The sequence below is a fragment of the Drosophila takahashii genome, unplaced genomic scaffold, assembly GCF_030179915.1.
Source record: "Drosophila takahashii strain IR98-3 E-12201 unplaced genomic scaffold, DtakHiC1v2 scaffold_65, whole genome shotgun sequence".
In the NCBI taxonomy this organism is placed as follows: domain Eukaryota; kingdom Metazoa; phylum Arthropoda; class Insecta; order Diptera; family Drosophilidae; genus Drosophila; species Drosophila takahashii.
The window spans coordinates 2,501-25,278 of record NW_027221744.1 but is presented as its reverse complement, the minus strand read 5'-3'; the positions used below and the strand labels follow the sequence as shown (position 1 = coordinate 25,278).

Below are 22,778 nucleotides of genomic sequence, written 5' to 3'. Positions count from 1 at the left end.
AATGTTTTATCATTATATATAAAGAATTAATTGCAAATAAAAGTTATATACAACCTCAACTCATATGGGACTACCCCCTGAATTTAAGCATATTAATTAGGGGAGGAAAAGAAACTAACAAGGATTTTCTTAGTAGCGGCGAGCGAAAAGAAATCAGTTCAGCACTAAGTCACTTTGTCTATATGGCAAATGTGAGATGCAGTGTATGGAGCGTCAATATTCTAGTATGAGAAATTAACGATTTAAGTCCTTCTTAAATGAGGCCATTTACCCATAGAGGGTGCCAGGCCCGTATAACGTTAATGATTACTAGATGATGTTTCCAAAGAGTCGTGTTGCTTGATAGTGCAGCACTAAGTGGGTGGTAAACTCCATCTAAAACTAAATATAACCATGAGACCGATAGTAAACAAGTACCGTGAGGGAAAGTTGAAAAGAACTCTGAATAGAGAGTTAAACAGTACGTGAAACTGCTTAGAGGTTAAGCCCGATGAACCTGAATATCCGTTATGGAAAATTCATCATTAAAATTGTAATATTTAAACAATATTATGATAATAGTGTGCATTTTTTCCATATAAGGACATTGTAATCTATTAGCATACCAAATTTATCATAAAATATAACTTATAGTTTATTCAAATTAAATTGCTTGCATTTTAACACAGAATAAATGTTATTAATTTGATAAAGTGCTGATAGATTTATATGAATACAGTGCGTTAATTTTTCGGAATTATATAATGGCATGATTATCATTGATTTTTGTGTTTATTATATGCACTTGTAGGATTAACAATGCGAAAGATTCAGGATACCTTCGGGACCCGTCTTGAAACACGGACCAAGGAGTCTAACATATGTGCAAGTTATTGGGATATAAACCTAATAGCGTAATTAACTTGACTAATAATGGGATTAGTTTTTTAACTATTTATAGCTAATTAACACAATCCCGGGGCGTTCTATATAGTTATGTATAATGATATTTATATTATTTATGCCTCTAACTGGAACGTACCTTGAGCATATATGCTGTGACCCGAAAGATGGTGAACTATACTTGATCAGGTTGAAGTCAGGGGAAACCCTGATGGAAGACCGAAACAGTTCTGACGTGCAAATCGATTGTCAGAATTGAGTATAGGGGCGAAAGACCAATCGAACCATCTAGTAGCTGGTTCCTTCCGAAGTTTCCCTCAGGATAGCTGGTGCATTTTAATATTATATAAAATAATCTTATCTGGTAAAGCGAATGATTAGAGGCCTTAGGGTCGAAACGATCTTAACCTATTCTCAAACTTTAAATGGGTAAGAACCTTAACTTTCTTGATATGAAGTTTAAGGTTATGATATAATGTGCCCAGTGGGCCACTTTTGGTAAGCAGAACTGGCGCTGTGGGATGAACCAAACGTAATGTTACGGTGCCCAAATTAACAACTCATGCAGATACCATGAAAGGCGTTGGTTGCTTAAAACAGCAGGACGGTGATCATGGAAGTCGAAATCCGCTAAGGAGTGTGTAACAACTCACCTGCCGAAGCAACTAGCCCTTAAAATGGATGGCGCTTAAGTTGTATACCTATACATTACCGCTAAAGTAGATGATTTATATTACTTGTGATATAAATTTTGAAACTTTAGTGAGTAGGAAGGTACAATGGTATGCGTAGAAGTGTTTGGCGTAAGCCTGCATGGAGCTGCCATTGGTACAGATCTTGGTGGTAGTAGCAAATAATCGAATGAGACCTTGGAGGACTGAAGTGGAGAAGGGTTTCGTGTGAACAGTGGTTGATCACGAGTTAGTCGGTCCTAAGTTCAAGGCGAAAGCCGAAAATTTTCAAGTAAAACCAAAAACGCAATATATACAAATCAAGCTAATATAATATACTTGAATAATTTTGAACGAAAGGGAATACGGTTCCAATTCCGTAACCTGTTGAGTATCCGTTTGTTATTAAATATGGGCCTCGTGCTCATCCTGGCAACAGGAACGACCATAAAGAAGCCGTCGAGAGATATCGGAAGAGTTTTCTTTTCTGTTTTATAGCCGTACTACCATGGAAGTCTTTCGCAGAGAGATATGGTAGATGGGCTAGAAGAGCATGACATATACTGTTGTGTCGATATTTTCTCCTCGGACCTTGAAAATTTATGGTGGGGACACGCAAACTTCTCAACAGGCCGTACCAATATCCGCAGCTGGTCTCCAAGGTGAAGAGTCTCTAGTCGATAGAATAATGTAGGTAAGGGAAGTCGGCAAATTAGATCCGTAACTTCGGGATAAGGATTGGCTCTGAAGATTGAGATAGTCGGGCTTGATTGGGAAACAATAACATGGTTTATGTGCTCGTTCTGGGTAAATAGAGTTTCTAGCATTTATGTTAGTTACTTGTTCCCCGGATAGTTAGTTACGTAGCCAATTGTGGAACTTTCTTGCTAAAATTTTTAAGAATACTAATTGGGTCAAACCAATTAGTTCTTATTAATTATAACGATTATCAATTAACAATCAATTCAGAACTGGCACGGACTTGGGGAATCCGACTGTCTAATTAAAACAAAGCATTGTGATGGCCCTAGCGGGTGTTGACACAATGTGATTTCTGCCCAGTGCTCTGAATGTCAAAGTGAAGAAATTCAAGTAAGCGCGGGTCAACGGCGGGAGTAACTATGACTCTCTTAAGGTAGCCAAATGCCTCGTCATCTAATTAGTGACGCGCATGAATGGATTAACGAGATTCCTACTGTCCCTATCTACTATCTAGCGAAACCACAGCCAAGGGAACGGGCTTGGAATAATTAGCGGGGAAAGAAGACCCTTTTGAGCTTGACTCTAATCTGGCAGTGTAAGGAGACATAAGAGGTGTAGAATAAGTGGGAGATATTAGACTTCGGTTTGGTATCGTCAATGAAATACCACTACTCTTATTGTTTCCTTACTTACTTGATTAAATGGAACGTGTATCATTTCCTAGCCATTATACGGATATATTTATTATATCTTATGGTATTGGGTTTTGATGCAAGCTTCTTGATCAAAGTATCACGAGTTTGTTATATAATCGCAAACAAATTCTTTAATAAAACGGTGCATTTATGTATTTTTGATTTGAAAATTTGGTATAACTCCAATTACTCAGGTATGATCCAATTCAAGGACATTGCCAGGTAGGGAGTTTGACTGGGGCGGTACATCTCTCAAATAATAACGGAGGTGTCCCAAGGCCAGCTCAGTGCGGACAGAAACCACACATAGAGCAAAAGGGCAAATGCTGACTTGATCTCGGTGTTCAGTACACACAGGGACAGCAAAAGCTCGGCCTATCGATCCTTTTGGTTTAAAGAGTTTTTAACAAGAGGTGTCAGAAAAGTTACCATAGGGATAACTGGCTTGTGGCGGCCAAGCGTTCATAGCGACGTCGCTTTTTGATCCTTCGATGTCGGCTCTTCCTATCATTGTGAAGCAAAATTCACCAAGCGTTGGATTGTTCACCCATGCAAGGGAACGTGAGCTGGGTTTAGACCGTCGTGAGACAGGTTAGTTTTACCCTACTAATGACAAAACGTTGTTGCGACAGCATTCCTGCGTAGTACGAGAGGAACCGCAGGTACGGACCAATGGCACAATACTTGTTCGAGCGAACAGTGGTATGACGCTACGTCCGTTGGATTATGCCTGAACGCCTCTAAGGTCGTATCCGTGCTGGACTGCAATGATAAATAAGGGGCAATTTGCATTGTATGGCTTCTAAACCATTTAAAGTTTATAATTTACTTTATAAACGACAATGGATGTGATGCCAATGTAATTTGTAACATAGTAAATTGGGAGGATCTTCGATCACCTGATGCCGCGCTAGTTACATATAAAAGCATTATTTAATACAATGACAAAGCCTAGAATCAATTGTAAACGACTTTTGTAACAGGCAAGGTGTTGTAAGTGGTTGAGCAGCTGCCATACTGCGATCCACTGAAGCTTATCCTTTGCTTGATGATTCGATAATAAACATAAATTTAATTGTGTTTATTTTGTTTGGCTTTTTTAAGTCAGAATATATATATATATAAAATATATATATATAAAATAATAATTATATTTAAATAAATTTTATTTAAATATATTTAACAATGGTAGCCATATGTATCGTCATCCTATTAGTGACGCGTATAAAAATATTCTAAGTCCGAACATGCAAATAAGAGACATATGCAAGTATATGTACTTCTTAAGGTAGCCAACTGAATCGTCATCCTATTAGTGACGTGTATACAAATATTCTAAGTCCGAACATACAAGTAAGAGACATATGCAAGTATATGTACCTCTTAAGGTAGCCAACTGAATCGTCATCCTATTAGTGACGTGTATAAAAATATTCTAAGTCCGAACATACAAGTAAGAGACATATGCAAGTATATGTACCTCTTAAGGTAGCCAACTGAATCGTCATCCTATTAGTGACGCGTATAAAAATATTCTAAGTCCGAACATGCAAATAAGAGACATATGCAAGTATATGTACCTCTTAAGGTAGCCAACTGAATCGTCATCCTATTAGTGACGCGTATAAAAATATTCTAAGTCCGAACATGCAAGTAAGAGACATATGCAAGTATATGTACCTCTTAAGGTAGCCAACTGAATCGTCATCCTATTAGTGACGTGTATAAAAATATTCTAAGTCCGAACATACAAGTAAGAGACATATGCAAGTATATGTACCTCTTAAGGTAGCCAACTGAATCGTCATCCTATTAGTGACGTGTATAAAAATATTCTAAGTCCGAACATACAAGTAAGAGACATATGCAAGTATATGTACCTCTTAAGGTAGCCAACTGAATCGTCATCCTATTAGTGACGTGTATAAAAATATTCTAAGTCCGAACATGCAAGTAAGAGACATATGCAAGTCAATGTTCCTCTTAAAATAGATGATTGAATCGTCATCCTATTAGTGACGTGTATAAAAATATTCCAAGTCAAAAGATTAGTTATATGGATATGAAAATAATATTAAGTTCTAGTATGGATATGAAAAAATGAGTTATATGGATATGGGAAAAATAACAAGTTCTAGTATGGATATGAAAAAAATGAGTTATATGGATATGGGAAAAATAATAAGTTCTAGTATGGATATGAAAAAAAATGAGTTATATGGATATGGAAAAGAATACAGAGTTCTAGTATGGATATGGAAAAATGAGTTATATGAATATGGGAAAAATGATAAGTTCTAGTATGGATATGAAAAAATATTGAGTTATATGGATATTAAAGAAATAATAAGTTCTAGTATGGATATGGAATAAAATGAGTTATATAGATATGGCAAAAAATTTAATGTTCTAGTATGGATATGAAAAAAATTAGTTATATGAATATGGGAAAATTTATAAGTTCTAGTATGGATATGGGAAAAATAATAAGTTCTAGTATGGATATAAAAAATATTGAGTTATATGGATATTAAAGAAATAATAAGTTCTAGTATGGATATGCAAAAAAATTAGTTATATTGATATGCTAAATAATGATTTATATTGATATTTGAAAAATACTAAGTTGTAGTATGGATATGGGAAGAATACTGAGTTCTAGTATGGATATGGGAAAAATAATCAGTTCTAGTATGGATATGAAAAAATATTGAGTTTTATGGATATGAAGAAATAATAAGTTCTAGTATGGATATGGAAAAATTAATTATATTGTAATAGTAAATAATAAGTTATATGGATATAGGAAGAAAATTAGGTTCTAGTATGGATATGAAAAAAATTAGTTATATGAATATGGGAAAATTTATAAGTTCTAGTATGGATATGGGAAAAAGAATAAGTTCTAGTATGGATATGAAAAAATATTGAGTTATATGAATATTAAAGAAATAATAAGTTCTAGTATGAATATGGAAAAATATTATTTATATTGATATGGTAAATAATGATTTATATGGATATGGGATAAATACTAAATTCTAGTGTGGATATGGAAAAAACGAGTTATATGGATATGGGAAAAATAATAAGTTCAAGTATGGATATGGAAAAAAATTAGTTTAATAGTTATAGGTATGGAAAAAAAATAATTATATAGATATAGAACAAAAAATAAGTTATATGGATATGGTGGCATCAGTACGAAATATGCCCAATTTACATACACCGGAGCCGCAGTACGATAAATACCCAATATTTAGACGTCGTGGCCAAAAACATATATAGGGAGGCAGTGCTCGCCGACCGGCCGTATTGTTCAAAATTTATGTTTATCATATTATTTTGGCAATGCTATATATAAATGATATCTTATACATATAATTCAATTATAGCGATATGGAAATACCATATTATATGTATAAAGAAAAAAAATGTATAATAAAATATACATTGACATACAAATATGGCTAGTTGTATGGATATGCCGTATTCATTATATGGATACGGCATATAGATTATATAAATATGACCAAAAAATATTTTATATTGATATGGCAAATAAAGAAATTACTTGAATATGGAAATAAAAGAAGTTATATTGATATGGAAGAAAATAATGAGTCATATAGATATGTTGGCATCAGTACGAAATATGCCCAATTTACATACACCGGGGCCGCAGTACGAAAAATACCCAATATTTAGACGTCGTGGCCAAAAACATATATAGGGAGGCAGTGCTCGCCGACCGGCCGTATTGTTCAAAATTTATGTTTATCATATTATTTTGGCAATGCTATATATAAATGATATCTTATACATATAATTCAATTATAGCGATATGGAAATACCATATTATATGTATAAAGAAAAAAAATGTATAATAAAATATACATTGACATACAAATATGGCTAGTTGTATGGATATGCCGTATTCATTATATGGATACGGCATATAGATTATATAAATATGACCAAAAAATATTTTATATTGATATGGCAAATAAAGAAATTACTTGAATATGGAAATAAAAGAAGTTATATTGATATGGAAGAAAATAATGAGTCATATAGATATGTTGGCATCAGTACGAAATATGCCCAATTTACATACACCGGGGCCGCAGTACGAAAAATACCCAATATTTAGACGTCGTGGCCAAAAACATATATAGGGAGGCAGTGCTCGCCGACCGGCCGTATTGTTCAAAATTTATGTTTATCATATTATTTTGGCAATGCTATATATAAATGATATCTTATACATATAATTCAATTATAGCGATATGGAAATACCATATTATATGTATAAAGAAAAAAAATGTATAATAAAATATACATTGACATACAAATATGGCTAGTTGTATGGATATGCCGTATTCATTATATGGATACGGCATATAGATTATATAAATATGACCAAAAAATATTTTATATTGATATGGCAAATAAAGAAATTACTTGAATATGGAAATAAAAGAAGTTATATTGATATGGAAGAAAATAATGAGTCATATAGATATGTTGGCATCAGTACGAAATATGCCCAATTTACATACACCGGGGCCGCAGTACGAAAAATACCCAATATTTAGACGTCGTGGCCAAAAACATATATAGGGAGGCAGTGCTCGCCGACCGGCCGTATTGTTCAAAATTTATGTTTATCATATTATTTTGGCAATGCTATATATAAATGATATCTTATACATATAATTCAATTATAGCGATATGGAAATACCATATTATATGTATAAAGAAAAAAAATGTATAATAAAATATACATTGACATACAAATATGGCTAGTTGTATGTATATGCCGTATTCATTATATTGATACGGCATATAGATTATATAAATATGACCAAAAAATATTTTATATTGATATGGCAAATAAAGAAATTACTTGAATATGGAAATAAAAGAAGTTATATTGATATGGAAGAAAATAATGAGTCATATAGATATGTTGGCATCAGTACGAAATATGCCCAATTTACATACACCGGGGCCGCAGTACGAAAAATACCCAATATTTAGACGTCGTGGCCAAAAACATATATAGGGAGGCAGTGCTCGCCGACCGGCCGTATTGTTCAAAATTTATGTTTATCATATTATTTTGGCAATGCTATATATAAATGATATCTTATACATATAATTCAATTATAGCGATATGGAAATACCATATTATATGTATAAAGAAAAAAAATGTATAATAAAATATACATTGACATACAAATATGGCTAGTTGTATGGATATGCCGTATTCATTATATGGATACGGCATATAGATTATATGGATATGACCAAAAAATAATTCATAAAGAAATTATATGAATATGGCAGAAATAATTGGTTATATTAATATGATCAAATAATACTTTATATAAAAAAGTGAATATCTTTGGTTGGGTGGCAAAGAGAATTAAATATGCCCGATATATAGACGTCGTGGCCAAAAACTACTATAGGGTGAAGTGCTTGTCTGTTGGTCTATATATATACATATAATATTTTATGCGTACACATTATTATTATAGATAGTTAATATCTATCGTATGGGTGGCAAACGGAATTAAATAATTTCGATATTTAGACGTCGTGGCCAAAAACTACTATAGGATGGTCAGTGGTTGTCCACCAATTAATTATTGAACAAACCATATGAATATCATATGCTGTTGTCAATATAATGTATATCAATAATAATAAAAAATAAGGATGGTACAGTAAGTAGTCCATCTACTATTGAACAAAATATATTATAATATATACTTTTGTTATCAATAGAACAACATATATTAAAATCAAAATATTATCCGTATAAATTTGTTTCTTAAATGAAATTAAGACTTGGCTACGCGGTTAATATTATAAACCCATGATAATAAGGTGAAACAGAGGTCAAGTTTCTATTATATATAGAATAACAAATTGTTTCCGACTTTTATCGTTAATCTTTGGTGGCAGGTATATATGATAATTTATATTAAATTATTATATCCCCTGTCGTTTGGGCACAGAGTATCGCTTGCCGGTACAATGTGTTTACAAAAAGCATTATAATAAAATATAATTGCAATATTAGTGATCAAAATAATTTCATATGCGCTCGGTTTTATATCATATATTACCAGAGAGTTATATGGAAAAGATAAATTTTAAATTTATCATCAAAATGCAAATGATTTAACTCAATATTTATATTGGTTAAACAAAAATTGTACATGTGTGGATACAATAATTATGTATGTTGAACAAAAATGATATTTTAGAATGAATTATGTATATATAATATAATAAAAACTTATAGAAAGAACAATATATATTGAAAATTGTGTTATAAAAAAGTTGTACTTTTTCTTTAACATCAATTATAAACTTGTTATATTAGTGGCGAAACAAGTAAAAATTAAAGAACGTATACGAATGCCATATAAAAATGGCCGTATTCGAATTAAAATAGAATTATTTCACAAAGCAAAAAAAAATATTGAATTAAAATCAATATTTAAGAAAAACCGAACATATAAAATGGAAATAAAATCTATTATATTTATATTACTAATTTCTATTCAAAAAATATGAATGAAATATGAACGAAAACATTATTCTGGTTGATCCTGCCAGTAGTTATATGCTTGTCTCAAAGATTAAGCCATGCATGTCTAAGTACACACGAATTAAAAGTGAAACCGCAAAAGGCTCATTATATCAGTTATGGTTCCTTAGATCGTTAACAGTTACTTGGATAACTGTGGTAATTCTAGAGCTAATACATGCAATTAAAACATGAACCTTATGGGACATGTGCTTTTATTAGGCTAAAACCAAGCGATCGCAAGATCGTTATATTGGTTGAACTCTAGATAACATGCAGATCGTATGGTCTTGTACCGACGACAGATCTTTCAAATGTCTGCCCTATCAACTTTTGATGGTAGTATCTAGGACTACCATGGTTGCAACGGGTAACGGGGAATCAGGGTTCGATTCCGGAGAGGGAGCCTGAGAAACGGCTACCACATCTAAGGAAGGCAGCAGGCGCGTAAATTACCCACTCCCAGCTCGGGGAGGTAGTGACGAAAAATAACAATACAGGACTCATATCCGAGGCCCTGTAATTGGAATGAGTACACTTTAAATCCTTTAACAAGGACCAATTGGAGGGCAAGTCTGGTGCCAGCAGCCGCGGTAATTCCAGCTCCAATAGCGTATATTAAAGTTGTTGCGGTTAAAACGTTCGTAGTTGAACTTGTGCTTCATACGGGTAGTACAACTTACAATTGTGGTTAGTACTATACCTTTATGTATGTAAGCGTATTACCGGTGGAGTTCTTATATGTGTTTAAATACTTGTATTTTTTCATATGTTCCTCCTATTTAAAAACCTGCATTAGTGCTCTTAAACGAGTGTTATTGTGGGCCGGTACAATTACTTTGAACAAATTAGAGTGCTTAAAGCAGGCTTCAAATGCCTGAATATTCTGTGCATGGGATAATGAAATAAGACCTCTGTTCTGCTTTCATTGGTTTTCAGATCAAGAGGTAATGATTAATAGAAGCAGTTTGGGGGCATTAGTATTACGACGCGAGAGGTGAAATTCTTGGACCGTCGTAAGACTAACTTAAGCGAAAGCATTTGCCAAAGATGTTTTCATTAATCAAGAACGAAAGTTAGAGGTTCGAAGGCGATCAGATACCGCCCTAGTTCTAACCATAAACGATGCCAGCTAGCAATTGGGTGTAGCTACTTTTATGGCTCTCTCAGTCGCTTCCCGGGAAACCAAAGCTTTTGGGCTCCGGGGGAAGTATGGTTGCAAAGCTGAAACTTAAAGGAATTGACGGAAGGGCACCACCAGGAGTGGAGCCTGCGGCTTAATTTGACTCAACACGGGAAAACTTACCAGGTCCGAACATAAGTGTGTAAGACAGATTGATAGCTCTTTCTCGAATCTATGGGTGGTGGTGCATGGCCGTTCTTAGTTCGTGGAGTGATTTGTCTGGTTAATTCCGATAACGAACGAGACTCAAATATATTAAATAGATATCTTCAGGATTATGGTGTTGAAGCTTATATAGCCTTCATTCATGGTGGCAGTAAAATGTTTATTGTGTTTGAATGTGTTTATATAAGTGGAGCCGTACCTGTTGGTTTGTCCCATTATAAGGACACTAGCTTCTTAAATGGACAAATTGCGTCTAGCAATAATGAGATTGAGCAATAACAGGTCTGTGATGCCCTTAGATGTCCTGGGCTGCACGCGCGCTACAATGAAAGTATCAACGTGTATTTCCTAGACCGAGAGGTCCGGGTAAACCGCTGAACCACTTTCATGCTTGGGATTGTGAACTGAAACTGTTCACATGAACTTGGAATTCCCAGTAAGTGTGAGTCATTAACTCGCATTGATTACGTCCCTGCCCTTTGTACACACCGCCCGTCGCTACTACCGATTGAATTATTTAGTGAGGTCTCCGGACGTGATCACTGTGACGCCTTGTGTGTTACGGTTGTTTCGCAAAAGTTGACCGAACTTGATTATTTAGAGGAAGTAAAAGTCGTAACAAGGTTTCCGTAGGTGAACCTGCGGAAGGATCATTATTGTATAATATCCTTACCGTTAATAAAAAAATTTGTTAATACAAATTTAATACAAATTACCAATATATATATATATATACATAATAATTATAATAATAATTATACCAAAAATATGATCTTAAAAGTAAAAGATCAAATAAATTTCGAACAAGCAAATCGAAATATTGTAATAATATAATATTATTACAAATAAATTAAATAGAAACAAACATAAAATTCGAACAAGCAAATCGAATTATTAATATAATAAAATATATTTTATATATTTATTATAAACTTTTGTGTGTATATGGACCATAATATACACGCGTTGCGAGATGTATTGGCCAACTAATTTGATGATGATCATACATTGGATAATGCAACAACCTAAAATATACAATGTTGTACCTGGTTTCAGGTTAATGTTTTATATAAAATTATCAATATATATTAACAAACAAATGCCATTACAAATAATACTTTGATATATATTGTTTATATAAAACTAAGACATTTCGCAGCATTTATTTTAGGTATATAAATACATTTATTGAAGGAATTGATATATGCCAGTAAAATGGTGTATTTTTAATTTCTTTCAATAAAAACATATTTGACCAAATTTAAAACCAATATTATAAAACTCTAAGCGGTGGATCACTCGGCTCATGGGTCGATGAAGAACGCAGCAAACTGTGCGTCATCGTGTGAACTGCAGGACACATGAACATCGACATTTTGAACGCATATCGCAGTCCATGCTGTTATGTACTTTAATTAATTTTATAGTGCTGCTTGGACTACATATGGTTGAGGGTTGTAAGACTATGCTAATTAAGTTGTTTATACAAATTTTATAATAAAATTTTATAAGCATATGGTATATTATTGGATAAAAATAATTTAATTATTTTATTCATAATATTAACAAATATATGAAAAACATTATCTCACAATAGTAATTAAACTTTGAGAAAAACGAAGAGGAATATTTTCTTTTTCAATCAAATAATACTGAGAAATGTCTAGCATAAAATATTATCTAGAATTGTCTCTTATTAATGATTTGAAATATGAAAAACGTTGACAATATTATTATTCTTCGTTAATTCGTTACAAATAAATGCCATTAATATATATATACGTCAGCTTTAAACGAATTTAATAAAATGTTTTATCATTATATATAAAGAATTAATTGCAAATAAAAGTTATATACAACCTCAACTCATATGGGACTACCCCCTGAATTTAAGCATATTAATTAGGGGAGGAAAAGAAACTAACAAGGATTTTCTTAGTAGCGGCGAGCGAAAAGAAATCAGTTCAGCACTAAGTCACTTTGTCTATATGGCAAATGTGAGATGCAGTGTATGGAGCGTCAATATTCTAGTATGAGAAATTAACGATTTAAGTCCTTCTTAAATGAGGCCATTTACCCATAGAGGGTGCCAGGCCCGTATAACGTTAATGATTACTAGATGATGTTTCCAAAGAGTCGTGTTGCTTGATAGTGCAGCACTAAGTGGGTGGTAAACTCCATCTAAAACTAAATATAACCATGAGACCGATAGTAAACAAGTACCGTGAGGGAAAGTTGAAAAGAACTCTGAATAGAGAGTTAAACAGTACGTGAAACTGCTTAGAGGTTAAGCCCGATGAACCTGAATATCCGTTATGGAAAATTCATCATTAAAATTGTAATATTTAAACAATATTATGATAATAGTGTGCATTTTTTCCATATAAGGACATTGTAATCTATTAGCATACCAAATTTATCATAAAATATAACTTATAGTTTATTCAAATTAAATTGCTTGCATTTTAACACAGAATAAATGTTATTAATTTGATAAAGTGCTGATAGATTTATATGAATACAGTGCGTTAATTTTTCGGAATTATATAATGGCATGATTATCATTGATTTTTGTGTTTATTATATGCACTTGTAGGATTAACAATGCGAAAGATTCAGGATACCTTCGGGACCCGTCTTGAAACACGGACCAAGGAGTCTAACATATGTGCAAGTTATTGGGATATAAACCTAATAGCGTAATTAACTTGACTAATAATGGGATTAGTTTTTTAACTATTTATAGCTAATTAACACAATCCCGGGGCGTTCTATATAGTTATGTATAATGATATTTATATTATTTATGCCTCTAACTGGAACGTACCTTGAGCATATATGCTGTGACCCGAAAGATGGTGAACTATACTTGATCAGGTTGAAGTCAGGGGAAACCCTGATGGAAGACCGAAACAGTTCTGACGTGCAAATCGATTGTCAGAATTGAGTATAGGGGCGAAAGACCAATCGAACCATCTAGTAGCTGGTTCCTTCCGAAGTTTCCCTCAGGATAGCTGGTGCATTTTAATATTATATAAAATAATCTTATCTGGTAAAGCGAATGATTAGAGGCCTTAGGGTCGAAACGATCTTAACCTATTCTCAAACTTTAAATGGGTAAGAACCTTAACTTTCTTGATATGAAGTTTAAGGTTATGATATAATGTGCCCAGTGGGCCACTTTTGGTAAGCAGAACTGGCGCTGTGGGATGAACCAAACGTAATGTTACGGTGCCCAAATTAACAACTCATGCAGATACCATGAAAGGCGTTGGTTGCTTAAAACAGCAGGACGGTGATCATGGAAGTCGAAATCCGCTAAGGAGTGTGTAACAACTCACCTGCCGAAGCAACTAGCCCTTAAAATGGATGGCGCTTAAGTTGTATACCTATACATTACCGCTAAAGTAGATGATTTATATTACTTGTGATATAAATTTTGAAACTTTAGTGAGTAGGAAGGTACAATGGTATGCGTAGAAGTGTTTGGCGTAAGCCTGCATGGAGCTGCCATTGGTACAGATCTTGGTGGTAGTAGCAAATAATCGAATGAGACCTTGGAGGACTGAAGTGGAGAAGGGTTTCGTGTGAACAGTGGTTGATCACGAGTTAGTCGGTCCTAAGTTCAAGGCGAAAGCCGAAAATTTTCAAGTAAAACCAAAAACGCAATATATACAAATCAAGCTAATATAATATACTTGAATAATTTTGAACGAAAGGGAATACGGTTCCAATTCCGTAACCTGTTGAGTATCCGTTTGTTATTAAATATGGGCCTCGTGCTCATCCTGGCAACAGGAACGACCATAAAGAAGCCGTCGAGAGATATCGGAAGAGTTTTCTTTTCTGTTTTATAGCCGTACTACCATGGAAGTCTTTCGCAGAGAGATATGGTAGATGGGCTAGAAGAGCATGACATATACTGTTGTGTCGATATTTTCTCCTCGGACCTTGAAAATTTATGGTGGGGACACGCAAACTTCTCAACAGGCCGTACCAATATCCGCAGCTGGTCTCCAAGGTGAAGAGTCTCTAGTCGATAGAATAATGTAGGTAAGGGAAGTCGGCAAATTAGATCCGTAACTTCGGGATAAGGATTGGCTCTGAAGATTGAGATAGTCGGGCTTGATTGGGAAACAATAACATGGTTTATGTGCTCGTTCTGGGTAAATAGAGTTTCTAGCATTTATGTTAGTTACTTGTTCCCCGGATAGTTAGTTACGTAGCCAATTGTGGAACTTTCTTGCTAAAATTTTTAAGAATACTAATTGGGTCAAACCAATTAGTTCTTATTAATTATAACGATTATCAATTAACAATCAATTCAGAACTGGCACGGACTTGGGGAATCCGACTGTCTAATTAAAACAAAGCATTGTGATGGCCCTAGCGGGTGTTGACACAATGTGATTTCTGCCCAGTGCTCTGAATGTCAAAGTGAAGAAATTCAAGTAAGCGCGGGTCAACGGCGGGAGTAACTATGACTCTCTTAAGGTAGCCAAATGCCTCGTCATCTAATTAGTGACGCGCATGAATGGATTAACGAGATTCCTACTGTCCCTATCTACTATCTAGCGAAACCACAGCCAAGGGAACGGGCTTGGAATAATTAGCGGGGAAAGAAGACCCTTTTGAGCTTGACTCTAATCTGGCAGTGTAAGGAGACATAAGAGGTGTAGAATAAGTGGGAGATATTAGACTTCGGTTTGGTATCGTCAATGAAATACCACTACTCTTATTGTTTCCTTACTTACTTGATTAAATGGAACGTGTATCATTTCCTAGCCATTATACGGATATATTTATTATATCTTATGGTATTGGGTTTTGATGCAAGCTTCTTGATCAAAGTATCACGAGTTTGTTATATAATCGCAAACAAATTCTTTAATAAAACGGTGCATTTATGTATTTTTGATTTGAAAATTTGGTATAACTCCAATTACTCAGGTATGATCCAATTCAAGGACATTGCCAGGTAGGGAGTTTGACTGGGGCGGTACATCTCTCAAATAATAACGGAGGTGTCCCAAGGCCAGCTCAGTGCGGACAGAAACCACACATAGAGCAAAAGGGCAAATGCTGACTTGATCTCGGTGTTCAGTACACACAGGGACAGCAAAAGCTCGGCCTATCGATCCTTTTGGTTTAAAGAGTTTTTAACAAGAGGTGTCAGAAAAGTTACCATAGGGATAACTGGCTTGTGGCGGCCAAGCGTTCATAGCGACGTCGCTTTTTGATCCTTCGATGTCGGCTCTTCCTATCATTGTGAAGCAAAATTCACCAAGCGTTGGATTGTTCACCCATGCAAGGGAACGTGAGCTGGGTTTAGACCGTCGTGAGACAGGTTAGTTTTACCCTACTAATGACAAAACGTTGTTGCGACAGCATTCCTGCGTAGTACGAGAGGAACCGCAGGTACGGACCAATGGCACAATACTTGTTCGAGCGAACAGTGGTATGACGCTACGTCCGTTGGATTATGCCTGAACGCCTCTAAGGTCGTATCCGTGCTGGACTGCAATGATAAATAAGGGGCAATTTGCATTGTATGGCTTCTAAACCATTTAAAGTTTATAATTTACTTTATAAACGACAATGGATGTGATGCCAATGTAATTTGTAACATAGTAAATTGGGAGGATCTTCGATCACCTGATGCCGCGCTAGTTACATATAAAAGCATTATTTAATACAATGACAAAGCCTAGAATCAATTGTAAACGACTTTTGTAACAGGCAAGGTGTTGTAAGTGGTTGAGCAGCTGCCATACTGCGATCCACTGAAGCTTATCCTTTGCTTGATGATTCGATAATAAACATAAATTTAATTGTGTTTATTTTGTTTGGCTTTTTTAAGTCAGAATATATATATATATAAAATATATATATATAAAATAATAATTATATTTAAATAAATTTTATTTAAATATATTTAACAATGGTAGCCATATGTATCGTCATCCTATTAGTGACGCGTATAAAAATATTCTAAGTCCGAACATGCAAATAAGAGACATATGCAAGTATATGTACTTCTTAAGGTAGCCAACTGAATCGTCATCCTATTAGTGACGTGTATACAAATATTCTAAGTCCGAACATACAAGTAAGAGACATATGCAAGTATATGTACCTCTTAAGGTAGCCAACTGAATCGTCATCCTATTAGTGACGCGTATAAAAATATTCTAAGTCCGAACATGCAAATAAGAGACATATGCAAGTATATGTACCTCTTAAGGTAGCCAACTGAATCGTCATCCTATTAGTGACGCGTATAAAAATATTCTAAGTCCGAACATGCAAATAAGAGACATATGCAAGTATATGTACCTCTTAAGGTAGCCAACTGAATCGTCATCCTATTAGTGACGTGTATAAAAATATTCTAAGTCCGAACATACAAGTAAGAGACATATGCAAGTATATGTACCTCTTAAGGTAGCCAACTGAATCGTCATCCTATTAGTGACGTGTATAAAAATATTCTAAGTCCGAACATACAAGTAAGAGACATATGCAAGTATATGTACCTCTTAAGGTAGCCAACTGAATCGTCATCCTATTAGTGACGTGTATAAAAATATTCTAAGTCCGAACATACAAGTAAGAGACATATGCAAGTATATGTACCTCTTAAGGTAGCCAACTGAATCGTCATCCTATTAGTGACGTGTATAAAAATATTCTAAGTCCGAACATGCAAGTAAGAGACATATGCAAGTAATGTTTATATTAAAATAGATGATTGAATCGTCATCCTATTAGTGACGTGTATAAAAATATTCAAGTCCAAACATGAGTTATATGGATATGAAAAAATATTAAGTTCTAGTATGGATATGAAAAAATGAGTTATATGGATATGGGAAAAATAATAAGTTCTAGTATGGATATGAAAAAAATGAGTTATATGGATATGGAAAAATAATAAGTTCTAGTATGGATATGAAAAAAATGAGTTATATGGATATGGAAAAGAATACAGAGTTCTAGTATGGATATGGAAAAATGAGTTATATGAATATGGGAAAAATGATAAGTTCTAGTATGGATATGAAAAAATATTGAGTTATATGGATATTAAAGAAATAATAAGTTCTAGTATGGATATGGAAAAAATTAATTATATTGTAATAGTAAATAATAAGTTATATGGATATAGGAAGAAAATTAGGTTCTAGTATGGATATGAAAAAATAAGTTCTATGGATATGGGAAAAATAAAAAGTTCTAGTATGGATATGAAAAAATATTGAGTTATATGGATATTTAAGAAATAATAAGTTCTAGTATGGATATGGAATAAATGAGTTATATAGATATGCAAAAATATAAGTTCTAGTATGGATATGAAAAAAATTAGTTATATGAATATGGGAAAATTTATAAGTTCTAGTATGGATATGGGAAAAATAATAAGTTCTAGTATGGATATAAAAAATATTGAGTTATATGGATATTAAAGAAATAATAAGTTCTAGTATGGATATGGAAAAAAATTAGTTATATTGATATGCAATAAATAATGAGTTATATGCATATGGGAAAAATACTAAGTTGTAGTATGGATATGGGAAGAATACTGAGTTCTAGTATGGATATGGGAAAAATAATCAGTTCTAGTATGGATATGAAAAAATATTGAGTTTATGGATATTGAAGAGATAATAAGCTCTAGTATGGATATGGAAAAAATAATTATATTGTAATAGTAAATAATAAGTTATATGGATATAGGAATAAATTAGGTTCTAGTATGGATATGAAAAAAATTAGTTCTATGGATATGGGAAAAATAAAAAGTTCTGGTATGGATATGGAAAAATATTAAGTTATTTGGATATTTAGGAAATAATAAGTTCTAGTATGGATATGGAATAAAATGAGTTTAGAGATATGGCAAAAATATAATGTTCTAGTATGGATATGAAAAAAATTAGTTATATGAATATGGGAAAATTTATAAGTTCTAGTATGGATATGGGAAAAGAATAAGTTCTAGTATGGATATGAAAAAATATTGAGTTATATGAATATTAAAGAAATAATAAGTTCTAGTATGAATATGGAAAATATATTTATATTGATATGGTAAATAATGATTTATATGGATATGGGATAAATACTAAATTCTAGTGTGGATATGGAAAAAACGAGTTATATGGATATGGGAAAAATAATAAGTTCAAGTATGGATATGGAAAAAAATTAGTTTAATAGTTATAGGTATGGAAAAAAAATTAATTATATAGATATAGAACAAAAATAAGTTATATGGATATGGTGGCATCAGTACGAAATATGCCCAATTTACATACACCGGAGCCGCAGTACGATAAATACCCAATATTTAGACGTCGTGGCCAAAAACATATATAGGGAGGCAGTGCTCGCCGACCGGCCGTATTGTTCAAAATTTATGTTTATCATATTATTTTGGCAATGCTATATATAAATGATATCTTATACATATAATTCAATTATAGCGATATGGAAATACCATATTATATGTATAAAGAAAAAAAATGTATAATAAAATATACATTGACATACAAATATGGCTAGTTGTATGGATATGCCGTATTCATTATATGGATACGGCATATAGATTATATAAATATGACCAAAAAATATTTTATATTGATATGGCAAATAAAGAAATTACTTGAATATGGAAATAAAAGAAGTTATATTGATATGGAAGAAAATAATGAGTCATATAGATATGTTGGCATCAGTACGAAATATGCCCAATTTACATACACCGGGGCCGCAGTACGAAAAATACCCAATATTTAGACGTCGTGGCCAAAAACATATATAGGGAGGCAGTGCTCGCCGACCGGCCGTATTGTTCAAAATTTATGTTTATCATATTATTTTGGCAATGCTATATATAAATGATATCTTATACATATAATTCAATTATAGCGATATGGAAATACCATATTATATGTATAAAGAAAAAAAATGTATAATAAAATATACATTGACATACAAATATGGCTAGTTGTATGGATATGCCGTATTCATTATATGGATACGGCATATAGATTATATAAATATGACCAAAAAATATTTTATATTGATATGGCAAATAAAGAAATTACTTGAATATGGAAATAAAAGAAGTTATATTGATATGGAAGAAAATAATGAGTCATATAGATATGTTGGCATCAGTACGAAATATGCCCAATTTACATACACCGGGGCCGCAGTACGAAAAATACCCAATATTTAGACGTCGTGGCCAAAAACATATATAGGGAGGCAGTGCTCGCCGACCGGCCGTATTGTTCAAAATTTATGTTTATCATATTATTTTGGCAATGCTATATATAAATGATATCTTATACATATAATTCAATTATAGCGATATGGAAATACCATATTATATGTATAAAGAAAAAAAATGTATAATAAAATATACATTGACATACAAATATGGCTAGTTGTATGGATATGCCGTATTCATTATATGGATACGGCATATAGATTATATAAATATGACCAAAAAATATTTTATATTGATATGGCAAATAAAGAAATTACTTGAATATGGAAATAAAAGAAGTTATATTGATATGGAAGAAAATAATGAGTCATATAGATATGTTGGCATCAGTACGAAATATGCCCAATTTACATACACCGGGGCCGCAGTACGAAAAATACCCAATATTTAGACGTCGTGGCCAAAAACATATATAGGGAGGCAGTGCTCGCCGACCGGCCGTATTGTTCAAAATTTATGTTTATCATATTATTTTGGCAATGCTATATATAAATGATATCTTATACATATAATTCAATTATAGCGATATGGAAATACCATATTATATGTATAAAGAAAAAAATGTATAATAAAATATACATTGACATACAAATATGGCTAGTTGTATGGATATGCCGTATTCATTATATGGATACGGCATATAGATTATATTAAATATGACCAAAAAATATTTTATATTGATATGGCAAATAAAGAAATTACTTGAAATATGGAAATAAAGAAGTTATATGATATGGAAGAAAATAATGAGTCATATAGATATGTTGGCATCAGTACGAAATATGCCCAATTTACATACACCGGGCCGCAGTACGAAAAATACCCAATATTTAGACGTCGTGGCCAAAACATATATAGGAGGCAGTGCTCGCCGACGGCCGTATTGTTCAAAATTATGTTTATCATATTATTTTGGCAATGCTATATATAAATGATATCTTATACATATAATTCAATTATAGCGATATGGAAATACCATATTATATGTATAAGAAAAAAAATGTATAATAAAATATACATTGACATACAAATATGGCTAGTGTATGGATATGCCGTATTCATTATATGGATACGGCATATAGATTATATGGATATGACCAAAAAATAATTCATAAAGAAATTATATGAATATGGCAGAAATAATTGGTTATATTAATATGATCAAATAATACTTTATATAAAAAAGTGAATATCTTTGGTTGGGTGGCAAAGAGAATTAAATATGCCCGATATATAGACGTCGTGGCCAAAAACTACTATAGGGTGAAGTGCTTGTCTGTTGGTCTATATATATACATATAATATTTTATGCGTACACATTATTATTATAGATAGTTAATATCTATCGTATGGGTGGCAAACGGAATTAAATAATTTCGATATTTAGACGTCGTGGCCAAAAACTACTATAGGATGGTCAGTGGTTGTCCACCAATTAATTATTGAACAAACCATATGAATATCATATGCTGTTGTCAATATAATGTATATCAATAATAATAAAAAATAAGGATGGTACAGTAAGTAGTCCATCTACTATTGAACAAAATATATTATAATATATACTTTTGTTATCAATAGAACAACATATATTAAAATCAAAATATTATCCGTATAAATTTGTTTCTTAAATGAAATTAAGACTTGGCTACGCGGTTAATATTATAAACCCATGATAATAAGGTGAAACAGAGGTCAAGTTTCTATTATATATAGAATAACAAATTGTTTCCGACTTTTATCGTTAATCTTTGGTGGCAGGTATATATGATAATTTATATTAAATTATTATATCCCCTGTCGTTTGGGCACAGAGTATCGCTTGCCGGTACAATGTGTTTACAAAAAGCATTATAATAAAATATAATTGCAATATTAGTGATCAAAATAATTTCATATGCGCTCGGTTTTTTATTATATATTATCATAGAGTTATTTTTAAAAGATAAATTTTAAATTTATGATATATATGGAAATGATTTAAATGAATATTTATATTGGTTTAACTAAAATTGTACATGTGTGGATACAATAATTATGTATGTTGAACAAAAATGATATTTAGAATGAAATATGTATATATAATATAATAAAAACTTATAGAAAGAACAATATATATGAAAATTGTGTTATAAAAAAGTTGTACTTTTTCTTAACATCAATTATAAACTTGTTATATTAGTGGCGAAACAAGTAAAAATTAAAGAACGTATACGAATGCCATATAAAAATGGCCGTATTCGAATTAAAATAGAATTATTTCACAAAGCAAAAAAAAAATATTGAATTAAAATCAATATTTAAGAAAAACCGAACATATAAAATGGAAATAAAATCTATTATATTTATATTACTAATTTCTATTCAAAAAATATGAATGAAATATGAACGAAAACATTATTCTGGTTGATCCTGCCAGTAGTTATATGCTTGTCTCAAAGATTAAGCCATGCATGTCTAAGTACACACGAATTAAAAGTGAAACCGCAAAAGGCTCATTATATCAGTTATGGTTCCTTAGATCGTTAACAGTTACTTGGATAACTGTGGTAATTCTAGAGCTAATACA

The 22,778-nt window shown here is 32.5% G+C and overlaps 5 non-coding genes across 5 annotated transcripts in view; all 5 read left to right on the top strand.

The window, feature by feature from the left end:
- The first annotated feature begins 50 nt into the window (after window positions 1–50).
- Window positions 51–4,007, top strand: LOC138914615 (large subunit ribosomal RNA). Its single transcript, XR_011420440.1, has one exon. It is a non-coding gene; the product is annotated as a large subunit ribosomal RNA (ribosomal RNA).
- Window positions 4,008–9,566: 5,559 nt separating this feature from the next.
- On the top strand, window positions 9,567–11,561 carry LOC138914617 (small subunit ribosomal RNA). The gene has a single exon (XR_011420442.1). It is a non-coding gene; the product is annotated as a small subunit ribosomal RNA (ribosomal RNA).
- A 623-nt stretch (window positions 11,562–12,184) lies between these two features.
- LOC138914612 (5.8S ribosomal RNA) lies at window positions 12,185–12,363 on the top strand. Its single transcript, XR_011420437.1, has one exon. It is a non-coding gene; the product is annotated as a 5.8S ribosomal RNA (ribosomal RNA).
- Window positions 12,364–12,761: 398 nt separating this feature from the next.
- On the top strand, window positions 12,762–16,718 carry LOC138914614 (large subunit ribosomal RNA). The gene has a single exon (XR_011420439.1). It is a non-coding gene; the product is annotated as a large subunit ribosomal RNA (ribosomal RNA).
- A 5,890-nt stretch (window positions 16,719–22,608) lies between these two features.
- The window catches only part of LOC138914613 (small subunit ribosomal RNA), a 1,994-nt gene continuing 1,824 nt past the window's right edge, over window positions 22,609–22,778 (top strand). The window contains exon 1 of the ribosomal RNA XR_011420438.1: window positions 22,609–22,778. This exon is cut by the window's right edge and continues 1,824 nt beyond it. This is a non-coding gene — a ribosomal RNA (small subunit ribosomal RNA).